At 40.3% G+C, this 13,171-nt stretch overlaps 1 pseudogene across 1 annotated transcript; it reads left to right on the forward strand.

Annotated features, from left to right (window-relative positions):
• The first annotated feature begins 749 nt into the window (after positions 1–749).
• LOC308438148 (RNA-binding protein 4B-like) lies at positions 750–1,762 on the forward strand (annotated as a pseudogene). The gene has a single exon. The product of its transcript is annotated as an RNA-binding protein 4B-like (transcript).
• The last annotated feature ends 11,409 nt before the right edge of the window (positions 1,763–13,171 follow it).

Here is a 13,171-nt window from a genome sequence, read left to right on the forward strand (position 1 = left end):
TGCATGCCTCCCAAGGGCTGGGATTAAGGGCTTAATTAATTCTCTTTAACCTATGGTGTTTCAGGAATTTTGTTTGAAGAAGATCTGAATTATGCCTCTGACTCTGGGTAGAAACAAAAGTAAGATAATATAAACATGCCAGTGCCCTCTACCATAAGAATTACTATCTTACATCATAGGGAAGGAAAGGGGGACAGAAACAGAAAAAAATAAGTCCTGGCATGTTTACCTGTTTGCTTGTGCTCAGCTTGATTTCTTCGCTGTTATATTCTCAGACTCAATTAGTCAGCAGATAGAGGTGTTTCAGAGAGTTATTGTATTGTAGGTCAGCTTAAGCAAGTAGAACCACCATATAGTGTGGGGATCTGAGAATCACTGAAGAATGACTCCAGACTCAAATAGTGAGCAAAGGAAAAGACCATTTTTTGCAAAGATCTTCTATAATGCAGAAATTACTAGTGGAGTGCCAGGGAAATGTTAGTGTTCCTCCAGAATCCAGACAGGAGCTAATCTGATGCACGTCATAGTAGGGTCTTTATTTTATTCATGCTAGCTTGCCCCGCTCTACTACACACCTCAGTCATGCAATATCGTTTTTATTGTTGGGGAGCCCAGAATATCTATCAGGGCAAGACTTTATAGTAAGCAGCAAGCAAGAAGTAAGTGTTCAAGCATCTTATTAGAAAGTTACTGTGGGCTGGTCGTGCCGAGGCTAGAGCGGCCGTCGCCATTTTGTAGGGTTCTCTCTTATGCGGGACCTGCTGCCACTGTGGGCACCACCCGGAGAAGACAAGATGGCCGCTGAGGATGCCATAGGCAACCAACACCACTACAAGCTGCATGGAGTGAACATCATTGTGGAAGCCAGCAAGAATAAGAGCAGAGCTTCAACCAAGTTACATGTGGGCAACATCAGTCCCACTTGTACCAACCAAGAGCTTCGGGCCAAGTTTGAGGAGTATGGCCCTGTCATCGAATGTGACATCGTGAAAGATTATGCCTTTGTACACATGGAGCGGGCAGAGGATGCGGTGGAGGCCATCAGGGGCCTTGACAACACAGACTTTCAAGGCAAACGAATGCATGTACAGTTGTCAACTAGCCGGCTTCGGACTGCCCTTGGGATAGGAGACCAGAGTGCTTGCTATCGGTGTGGTAAAGAAGGACACTGGTCCAAAGAGTGCCCAGTAGAACGTACAGGACGTGTGGCAGGCTTTACAGAGCAGTACAATGAACAGTATGGAGCAGTACGCACACCTTATACTATGGGTATGGGGAGTCCATGGATTACAACGATGCCTATGGCGCACTCGACTACTATAAGCGCTACTGTGTCCGATCTTATGACGCTGTGGTGTTGGCAGCTGCAGCTTCCACATACAATTATGCAGAGCAGACCATGTCTCATCTTCCTCAAGTCCAGAGCTCAGCTGTGCCCAGTCATATCAACTCCACTTCTGTTGATCCTTGTGACAGACACCTATTGCAGAACTCTGGCTCTGCTGCCACCTCTGCTGCAATGGCTGCTGCTGCTTCCTCTTCCTATTATGGAAGGGACAGGAGCCCACTACGTCGGAATGCAGCTGTGCTCCCCACAGTTGGAGAGGGCTACGGTTATGGGCCAGAGAGTGAGATGTCTCAGGCTTCAACAGCAACACGGAATTCTCTGTATCACATGGCCTGGTATGAGCGGGAGCAGTATGTAGACCAAGCACGGTACTCAGCTTTTAAAAAAACTGGAGGTAGGATAATTGCGGACTGAACCCTCGGGCTGCGGTCATATATCACAACTTGGTCCTCGCGGTCTCCTTTGCCAGGATGTTTCCATTGCTTCATGTTTCAGTAAACAAAGGAATTTGTGACCAACTATGTTTTCTTTCTTAATTTAATTCTTCGAAGTTGACTTTTATTTCCTCGATGATAGTTGTCTGTAGCTTTTCACTCTTCCTTATATTCTCAGCCTCTGAACAGCCCTAGGTAAGGATTATGCTGGCATCCCCCCCCCTTTCCTGTACAGTGGAAGCCCCTCTTAATCTTGCTTTACTTAGGAGTTGAGCCCTTCTCCCTTCCTCCCTGCAGCATCTTCTTTCCCTTTAAAATGACCATGTAGTGGCAAGCAGCCTTTATCTCTTGTTAGTTCTAGACTCTTAACGTTGAAGCTAGTCTTCTAAAGTTGGTAGGACCATTGGGATTTTGTTGTTGTTTTGGTTTATTTTGTTTTAGGTTTTGTCTGACCTGTGATTTTGGTAATGCATTCGCTGAAATTTAGCCTTGTTTTATTCCACTCCCCCATTTTTTTTGAAAAAAAATATAAATGTTTCTAACACTTAAAGTTACTGTGGCCTTTAACTTAATTGGCAGGTGCTGGAATTCACATCATAAACTTTATTTCTACTCTCCTATGTATTGATGGTTGTTAGACAAGGGGTAGGTTTGTAACACTTGGGGTTCATTATCTGTTGGGCTAACAACTTGAGATGCTAGTCGGGCTGAGGGTGGAACATTAAGACACTGGTATCCTTGGGGATTCGATTAGAGTTTGGAGCTAAGCTTGGGCTTTCTTGGTGGGCAAATTGGAAACCAATGCTAGGTACCAGACTGTTAGCTTACCTGAGTTTGAAATTAGGCCAGGTTCTCTAAAATAAACTTTGAACTTAAAAGATTTGGGTTCACACAGGCATATCAGCGTCAACCATTCATCAAAATTGTTTGAAATGCAGATATTATATAGTGTTTAGATAAAGCTTGACAAAATATTTTCTTGTTTTCTTATTGTTGTTTGTTTGTTTGTTTGTTTCTGTTTTGGATGATCTTTGAGACAGGGTCCCACTGTCCTGTAACTCAGTCTGAGACCTGGCTGACTTTCCATTTGTACAGATCCATCACACCAGCCTGCCTATGGAGTGCTGGGATTAAACATGTAAGTTACTCACTGCACCTAGACACAATTGGGATTCATGATTCTTGATTTTGATAACTTCCACTCCCCCCTTCTTCCTTCTTTTTCTGAAGACCCAGTTCATTTTTTGTGGTGAGACCACGTCAGTGTGATCATACCTTCTACACATGTAATAATAAGACAAATTTATAACAAATTCTATAACTCTTTCAATCAACTATGAAAATCCTGATCTGTCACTGCTCAAATCACATCTTAGGCATCAGACAGATTTCTGTCAAGTCTGCCTTTTTTTTTTTTTTTACTTTGGAGGATGTGCTAGAGAGATCAGGTTCCCTGTATGTGTGCCTGGGCACCATCAGCCCTTTAGTACCCATGAAGGCCAGAAAGAAAGGGTATTTAAGCCCCTGGAGCTTGAGTTACAAATGGTTGTGTGCCACAAAGAAGGTACTGGGAATCAAATGTTTGACCATTGCAACAACACCAATGTTAAAAATCACTGGCCTCTTACCTTTAACTTCCACCTTTAACTTCCACAGGAATTCTTATAATGTGCTTGATTCCTGCCAAGATAGAACAAAGGCCAAATTTATCCAGTATCTCCATTTGACTCTGATGTGCTAAACCTAAAACTGTAGCTCTTGCCCTCAGAGCAACCCAGACTGGCAGAGCAGTTGTGGAAACAAGGTGCCTTACACTTAGGATAAGGAGCAAATATTTTAAGGCCTAGATTCGTAGTTGAGACGAAAAGGGATGAAAAGGACCCTTCACTTTCTTATCCAAAATAATTTATTTTCTATCAGGAAATGTTTCTGAAACTACAACTTCTCATTATGTTTGTGTCACAGTTCTTGTTTCCTTTAGTCACTTCTATAAAACTCCCGATGCAGTTAGATTTTCCTCTTATGTCAGATATTGGTTTCATCTGATTAGGTTCTGCCCCGATTTCACAAGCCCTAGGCAGAGCAGAGAGGACATGAGAGCAATGGTCAGTTTAAGTTGTCAGGATTAATGTCCATAGATTCTTTCCTATGATTTTTTACCTCTTCTTCTTGAAGGCTGGACATGAGAGATTAAACTGTGATTTGCTTGCAAACATGTTGGTGCCATTTGGAGTGTCCATATTACAGTGTGAAGCTCCTTTGTGGTAGATTTTAGAAGGAGAGAATGAATTCAAGTTTTATCTGACTTTTAGATTCAAATAATAATGCACAGGTGGTGTGCACATAATTTCCTTACCAAGAAAGAAAAGTCTCAATAGAAAGAGTTGTTTAAATAATATCATAGATGGATTTAAATCTAGTATTGGGAGTGTGATCTCCTTAACTGTTTTTAAAACAGCTACCTTATTTTTAAAACAATTATATTTTCATGTATGTAAAACACAGTTTTATCTTAGGGTTTTATCTCCTATCCCCCTACTCTGAACTTCTCCAGATGTCTCAGGCTCTACTCCCCTTCACATCTTTATTAAAACCATTTCCTTTAACCATACCTTGGACTGGTCATGTTCTCCTTTTACATACCCAACTCAGGGCTCTCAGTGATTTTCCACTCTGGCTCCCTTCCTCAATGTTTCCTGAGCCCTAAGCTCCAGAGCCCTGTTATAGATGTATCAGTTTGTTGTTGGGTATCAGGTGACAACTGGGTCTCTGTATTTTGATTAGATTATAATTTTCTATGATTGTCTCAATTTACTTCAAAGTGGTTTTTTGGTGACAAGTAAGGACTACACTGAGCTGTGGGTTGTTATTACTGTTGGTTTATCTTCTAGGCTCTGCCCCACAGTTACCTGGCAATAACCAGTTGTGCCTGGTTCATTATAAAAGGGGCTTTATTCCCACGCCTCCCTCTCTTGGTCTCATGTTTTCTCCTCTTTCATCTTTCCTTCTTTCACTTCTCTCCTTATTCCCCTCTCTCTACCTTCCACTTGCTCAAGGCCAGCCTATATTCTTTTATTCTCTCTCTCTCTCTCTCTCTCTCTCTCTCTCTCTCTCTCTCTCTCTCTTTCTCTCTCTCTCTCTCACTCCCTTTTCCCCTCTCCCTCTACCCTTCCTTTCTCTCTCTCATCTCTCTTTCTCTGTCTCTCTCTCTATCACCCCCCACATCTGCCTATCTATCCATTTCTCTCTGCCTTTCTCTCAATTTCCCTCCCTATGGTCTAAATGAACTTTAATGTATACTATATCATTCTCTGGTTGGTCTGTCTGGAAGAAGGGGTGCTTCATCATGGGCTTGAAGAGACACCACTTTTCTCCCACAACACACAAGACCTCCACCAAACATATTCCAGTCTTCTGAACATTTTATAAAACACAACATGTACTTCCTGCTGCATAACAAGATGTTGACTTGAATCAGTCCCTTGTGGCACATGATTTGAAGGTGAACTAGAACAGCTATTACAAACTGGATTTATAATTTTTAGGAGTACAGGCTACATCAGTAAGTTTACATTACAAACTTATTGGCATATTGACCTTTAATCTATTGACTAACAAGCATCAGTCAGTAAATTTTGAGAATTTTCTACACAAGGTTGTTCCTGTGAATGGAGAATGGAACTTGGCCTAGTGTTGACAGGAGTTAGCTTGGTGTAAGATGGGTGAAAGCCTCTAGGGTTATTCTGACCTTTCCTTCAAAGTTTATATCCTGATAAACATCCCTTCAAAGTTCATATCCATCTCCATATCCTGATAAACATGCCTTTGGCAGTACATAAGGTGTAGTAGAAAGAACATTATACCCCTGGCTTTTGCAGGAGACAGGACATTCTGTTTTGTTCTAAGGATTAGAAAAATTTGTATCAAAGATCTGCCTCCCATCTTTGAAGAACATTCATTCAGTTGGGCTCGTCCATAACCTGGCTAAGAGGTCACCCCATTGGGAAGTCTGATTAAGAGCCTCCTATGGCCATATTAAGGCTTTATCTGAGTTGGGAGGTGAGTTCCCAGAGAGCAGAGCTCCATGCCTATATAGACTGGACAGGAGAGGGTTCAAGTGGACAAATGCATCCCTCACCAGAGCTTGCAATGGACTCTTTGTCACTCATTTTGTTCAAGAAATGGCTATACTTCATGTCAGGAGAAGTGCTCACTCTTTGTCTGAACAGATATGTTCTCTGAGTTGTAAAGAGAGAGACTTCACTGACTCTATCCAGCCACACTGAGCACACTGAGAAGCAACAACCAATTTCTCTATGTTCCTTGAGGCACTCAGTTCATATACCTCTCTCCCAAAACTCTTAAATGTTCTGTTCACACAGACAGGGGCCAAGAAACTGGATCCTGTCCCCACAGGGAACTCATCCAGTAGGGGACTTCAGTAAGGTGGAAGTTAGGAAACATTTCCACATTTACCACCAGTATTTTTCAGCAGGTCTCAACAATAATTTGACTAAGGTGTATATATGATAATAGACAGGAAATTGATAATAAAAAACAGTGGATTTTTTAAAACATCACATGAACACTATACATGTAAGTATACACACACATATACCCTGAGTAACCAGAGAATTCTAGCAAGGTAACCCTGCATTTCATCAATCTGTCATCATGTGATATTAGGAAGAATTACAGAGGCAAAAAATATGAAGAGAAAACTCATTTTGTGATCTACTAAAAGTTGCAGAGAGAGTGCAGGGGACTTCCAATGAAGACAGAAAATACATTGAAAGGAGATTTGATTAGAATCTTCTAGGCAACCAATCCTCAGATCCAGGAGAAAGGAAACACCAAGCTTCAGCAGGTTGCCGGATAAGGAGGAGATAAATAGGTCTTGACCCAAACTCTAGGACCATTTAAAATGCCAGAGGCTTATTTATCAAAGAAATTGGACCCAGTGGCAGCAGAATGGCCACCTATTCTGCATAGTTGTCGTCACAGCACTATTGTTTTTAGAAGCAGATAACTTTGGGACAAAAGTTGATTGTGACTATCCCCCATCCAATTGAAGGGGCACTCAAGCAGCCCTCTGATTGATGGCAAAGAAATGCCAATATGATTCATTATTAGTCTTTCCTAATGAAACCTGGCTGAGTTACATTCTTGCCACCTTTTTCCCTTATCTCTGTGACTCTACACTATCCTGACATGGATTGTCTACTCCATTATAGTGATGAGGATCTGGTCAAAAAACACAGTACCTTACCTGACTTGAGGAACTCTGCACTATCAGAGACAGAGCTGGCCTGGTTTATAGGTAGAAACAGAATCACCCATGAGGGTCAGAGGAGAGCAGGAGCAGGGTGTTTACAGAAATGGAGGTAATCTAGACTCATTCTATTTCTCCAGACATTTCAGTGCAAAGGGCCAAACTAACAACATTAACATAGGCCTTTGTCATAGGTAAATAGACCAGCTGTTAACATGTGCATGGACAGAGAGTTAGGAATTTATTACTGCTCAAGTACCTGGAGCCATATACAAAGAAAAAAGATGCCTAAAAGCAAAAGTAAAATTTGTCATGAGAGATAAACTTCAACTCCTTAATGCCTTCTAGGTATTAAAAAATGGCAATCATTTATTGCCCAGTGCACCAAAGATGAATCATGATTAGAGGTAAGAATCTGACTGACAAGGATTCTTAGCACCTAGCCTTAATAAGAACAGTCATCCCTAGATTGTCCATTGTCCTACCTGAACCAGCATTACATATACACATAAGAGGAAATTAAGTGGAGCTGTGGTGACAGAGTTAAGGTAAGCTGATATTACCCACATATTTAGCGAGAACTGTTCTCATAAATATCCACAGTGTCACTTACATGGGAGAGAATGGATGATAGACACAATGAGTCAAACTAAGGTGACTTTCAAAAATATAAAGAACATACTTGAAGATATAGTGACAAACATTAAATCGTGCCACCTGACCAATACTCCCAGCAACCCAAAATCTCTGAATACCTGACTGTAAATTATAGAGATTGGAGGCCTACTGGGAATATTGGTTTCACAGAGATCAAACAGAGAAGATATTTCTAGAAGTATCTGCTGGCATCTGTGGACATCTTCTCTAGATACACAGAGGAATTTCCAACTAAGGCTGAGAGAGCTAAGATGGTGGCTAAAAATTATCAGAGGATATATCCGCAGGCATGGATTTCTTCATAGGTTAGGGTCAGGAAATAGACCAACATTTGTGTTCAAGGGAAATGAAGATGAAGCCAAATTCGTGAGGGCAGATTGGAATTAGAATTGTTTATATGGACCTCAAAGTTCAAGGCAGGTTGAAAGAACAAATAAAATATTCAAGCGAACTTTAACTAATTTAGCCTTAGAAACTCATGAAAACTGGATAATATTACTTTTGTCTGTCCTAACCAAGTAAAAAAAATTCCGTGATAGATGAGATTAACCCCCTTTAAAATTGTATATGGTCTTCCAGAGCCCATTTTATTCAAACTAGAGTCAGAAGCCATAACAGAACTTAAAGATGATAACCTAATATTTAGTGTCAGATCTACCCAATGAGCTCATTAATATGTTTGGTCTAAATTATGTGCCCTTTATCAAGCAAGCCGTGTTCCAGAACTACACATGTTAAGGAGACTGGATCTATGTGAGGATTTTCACCAAGGTGCTCTTAAACCCAGGTGAAAAGGAAATCATCCTACTTTTTGACAATGTCAACTGTCTTGAGAGTGGATAAAATACCAGCTGAGTACACTTCTCTTGAACCAGACCTGCCTCTTCACTGTGAAGACAACCTGGCTGGAGAAGTACTAAAATGGAGGGTTCAAAGAGACAACCCCCTAGAGTTAAAGCTAAGTCTCAGTACTAAATCTGTTGTCTGATAACCATAGGTACTGTCGGTCTTAGATCCATCTTCCCCTTTTTTTCAATACATTGACTAAGTAGTTAAACATAATGTTTCTACATAGTCATGGTCACAGGAATGTCCAGGTTTAACCCTCTAGACTATATTATTATAGGGTCTCTGTCTTGAGAAGTCCCCTTGCCTCATCAACACCTCTGAAACCAGACTGTTCCCATAATTCATTCAAATAGACTTTATTCCCCGAGCAGACATAGTGTGCTGTTCAGCAGACTGACCCCTTATGTGAATTGAGTCGTTATTTATTCTTCTACTCCAGATGGGTTCTATATTTTTGAAAAAAATAGTGCCCCATATGACCTATTATTTAGAGAAAATGGTATTACATGCCGTAATAAGACAAATTGAGGAGAGCTGGTGATACAAAAGAAAGAACCTATCTCTTTGACTTTAACTTAATTCTAGGATCAGGTCTAGTCATGGTCAGCACTGGAATAACTGTGCTCATATTACAAGATGAACTCTACCAGTTGAAAGGCAGACCTAGATAAGATATCCAGTGCCTAGAAAGGTTGATTTCCCATCAGGACAAAACTTATATTCTCTGACTGCAGTGCTGTTTCAATACAGGCAGGCATTAGACTTAGTCATCCTACAATTAGGACTATGTGCCACCATTCATGAGAAATGCTGCTTCTGTGTCAACCACTCTAGGGTTATTAGGAAATCATTAGCTAAAGTTAGAAAAATATAGACAAAGAGAATACTAGAGAATTTCAAATATTGGTAGCATTTACTGTTTGATTTTGCCCCCTGGTTAACAATCTGAAAGTCAGATGGACATAACGAAGCAGAAGGTGCAGCCCCACTCTGACACTCTTCCTCCTGTGCCCCATCATGCACTGGGACAGTGTATCTCTCTCCTCAGAAACAGTCAATTATTTTTTCCCTACATCCGGGTTCCTGCTCCTTTGCTGCCTCCACTGCCCCAGGGACTCATTTCTCTTCCATCTTTCAGTGCAGCATCCTATGGGTAGTGCTGCCAGTCAGTTTACAGTTACAGTGACATAGAAATGTCCTTGAAGCCTGAGGCCCAGCCAAGGGTGAGCACACAATCCAAACTCAGTTCTGGAGTCCTAGAAGGAATCTCTGGTCACTGAATGAGAATGGGGTGGAGACAGAATCTGGAGTGCCACAAGGACAGGAGAGAATGTCAAGGTGGTCTAAAAACACAGTTGTTGAAGCTTCACTGCAGGAAGTGAGGCCTGATGGAGATGACCGGTTACTTGGTCTTGGATGGGTCCTTAGGTAAGGGAAAAGGTCAGAAGCATAGAGAGGGATTAGGAAACTGGTTGACAGCTTAAGGCTGAGTGGGATCTACTGGGCATGAAGAGGTTGTTCAAGAAAACAAGGAGGTTGCTGCAAGGACGTTGGTATGGGGCAGATGTATTACTCTAGCCCTGCTGACCTCACATGTCTGGACACCAACAACTTAAAGAACAAGTACTTGGGCCTTGGTTTCAGCTTGTCGTTGTGGTGAAGGCATGGTGGAGCCCAGCTCTATGCAGTGGAATTGTGTGTTGAGGCTGCTGACATGATGAAGAACTAGAAAGCTGAGAGAAAACCTGGGACCAGGGTCTAAATAGAGCCTTCAAGTTCCACACCATCTTCCTAAACTTCCACATCCAAAAATACTCCCGACAACTGGTGAATAAGTTTTCAAACCTGACCCCAACAGGGACATTTATGATCCAGTCCCGACAACAGGTGATCCTATGGGCTGGTGTGTTATCTTATTCTCAGATCCTCACATCTGCCCACACTGCCTCCTGTACCTAGCACTCCACAAGCACCAGGCACACAATGAAATCGCAGGTTTTATCTACAACCCTGAGACCCTTTTCTATCTCCTCTGTACTATCCTGCCCCACTCTCATTTTCCATCTAACCTCTTTTTATTCTTTTATAAACTTTATTTAAAAAATATAAAAGAAAAAAATTTTAAACATTTTTGCATAAATATATACAAATACAATTGTGTCAGTGCTAGGCTCATTTTTTTTTTTTACAGTTTGTTACTCTGCATTAAGGTATTACTAGTTGCAATGAGCAAAAAGTACATTTAAAATAGGATGTAACCCGGAATTAGTCAACATTTTCTTAGTGTGTAAGTATTCAGCATGACGTTTTTTGTTTTTTGTTTTTGTTTTGTTTTGTTTTGTTTTCTTTTTTTCTTGAACTTCACGCAGTCTATGAGTTGTTTCTGGGGCAATCCGAGCCTCTGGGGTTAGCATGCCACTATCAGTGACTGCATATTATGTCTTTTCTTTTGTGACTGGGTTATGTCACTCAGGATGATATTCTCTAGATGTAGCCATTTTCTTAAAAATTTTGTTAAGTCATTGTTTCTGGTGGCTGAGTAGTATTCCATTTGTAAATGTACCACAATTTTTGTATCCATTCATCTACTGAAGGAAATATGGGTGATTTCCAGCTTCTGGCTATTATAAATAGAGCTGCTATGAACATTGTGGTGCATATATCTTTGTTGTGTATTAAAGTGTCTCTGGGTTATATGCCCAGAAGTGGATTAGCTGGGTCTTCAGGTGCAATTTTCTGAGGTATCGCCAGACTGATTTACAGAGTGGTTGTATCAGTTTACAACCCCTCCAACAGTGGAGAAGTGTTGCTCTTTCTCTGCAACCTCACCAGCATCTGTTGTCATCTGAGTTTTTGATCTTGGCCAATCTGACTGGTGTGAAATAGAATCTCAGGGTTGTTTTGATTTGTATTTCCCTGATGGTTAAGAATGTCGAGCACTTCCTTAGATGTTTCTCAGCCATTCGATATTCCTCAATTGAGAACCTTTTGTTTAGCTCGGTACCCCATTTTTTAATAGGGTTGTTTGATTCTCTGGGGTCTAGCTTTTTAAGTTTTTTGTATACCTTGAACATTAGGCCTCTATCTGATGTGGAGTTGGTAAAGATCTTTTCCCATTCGCTTGCTGCCATTTTGTTTTCTTGACAATGTCCTTAGCCTTACAGAAACCTTGCAATCTCATTAAGTCCCATTTGTTAATCTTTGTCCTTTAGGCTTGAGCCATTGGTGTTTTGTTCAGAAAATTTTCTCCTGTGCCTATGTGTTCTAAGGTTTTCCCTACTTTCTCATCTAATAGTTTTAGTGTATATGGTTTAATTTGGAAATCTTTGATCCACTTACACTTGAACTTTGTCCAAGGGGATAAGAAAGGGTCTATTTTCATTATTTTGCATGCTGTGTGCAAGTTGGACCAGCACCATTTGTTGAATAGGCTGTCCTTTTTCCATTGAATGTTTACTGCACCTTTGTCAAAAATCAGGTGACCATATACTTGAGGGCTCATTTCTGGATCTTCTGTACTATTCCATTGATCCACGTGCCTATTTCTGTACCAGTACCATGCAGTTTTCAGCACATTTGCCTTGTAATATAGCTTGAGGTCAGGGATAGTGATTCCCGCAGATGTTTTCTTGTTGTTGAGGATGGATATTGCTATTCTAGGTCTTTCGTTATTCCAGTTGAAATTGTACATTGATTTTTCCAACTCAATGAAGAATTGGGTTGGAATTTTGATGGGGATTTCATTGAATTTGTAGATTGCTTTTGGTAGGATGGCCATTTTTAAAATGTTGATCCTTCCAATCCATGAGCATGGGAGATCTTTCCATTTTCTGAGATCATCCTAAATTTCCTTCTTTAGAAGTTTGTAGTTCTTTTTTTAAAATCTTTTTTTAAACTTTATTTTAAAAAACAGAGATAAATGTACAAATTTTCAGCATTTTTGCATAAAATATACAAATATATTTTTAAGGTTGCAATTATGTATTTGTGGGTACATATACATACAAATATGCATATATGTAACAATAATATAGGAAAAGAGACTATTAATTTGAGGGAATAGGAGAAAGATTAGGAGGGGCTGTTGGGAGGATAGGGAGATGTGATACAGTTCTATTTTAATTTAAATATATATATATATTTTTTGTTGAACTTTACATAGTCTGTGAGTTGTTTTTGGGTTGTTCAGAACATTCTGGTGTTAGTATCCCATTATCAGTGACTGATATTTTGTCTGTTCTTTTGTGACTGGGTTATGTCACTCAGGATGATATTCCCTAGACACATCCATTTTATTTTATTTTATTTTATTTTATTTTATTTTATTTTTATTTTTTTTACAATGAGCAAACAGTACCTGTAACATAGGGTGCATCCCGTAATTTGTCATTGTGTTCTTGGTGGGTAAGGATTGAGCATGACTTTTTTGTTTTGTTTTGTTTTCTTTTTTTTCTTGCACTTCATACAGTCTGTGAGTTGTTTCTGGGGCAGTGCCAGCCTCTGGGCTTAGCATCATACTATCTGTGACTGCATATTATGTCTTTTCTTTTGTGACTGGGTTATCTCACTCAGGATGATATTCTCTAGATGTAGCCATTTTCTTAAGAATTT

This window comes from Micromys minutus (assembly GCF_963924665.1).
Source record: "Micromys minutus genome assembly, chromosome: 27".
In the NCBI taxonomy this organism is placed as follows: Eukaryota; Metazoa; Chordata; class Mammalia; order Rodentia; family Muridae; genus Micromys; species Micromys minutus.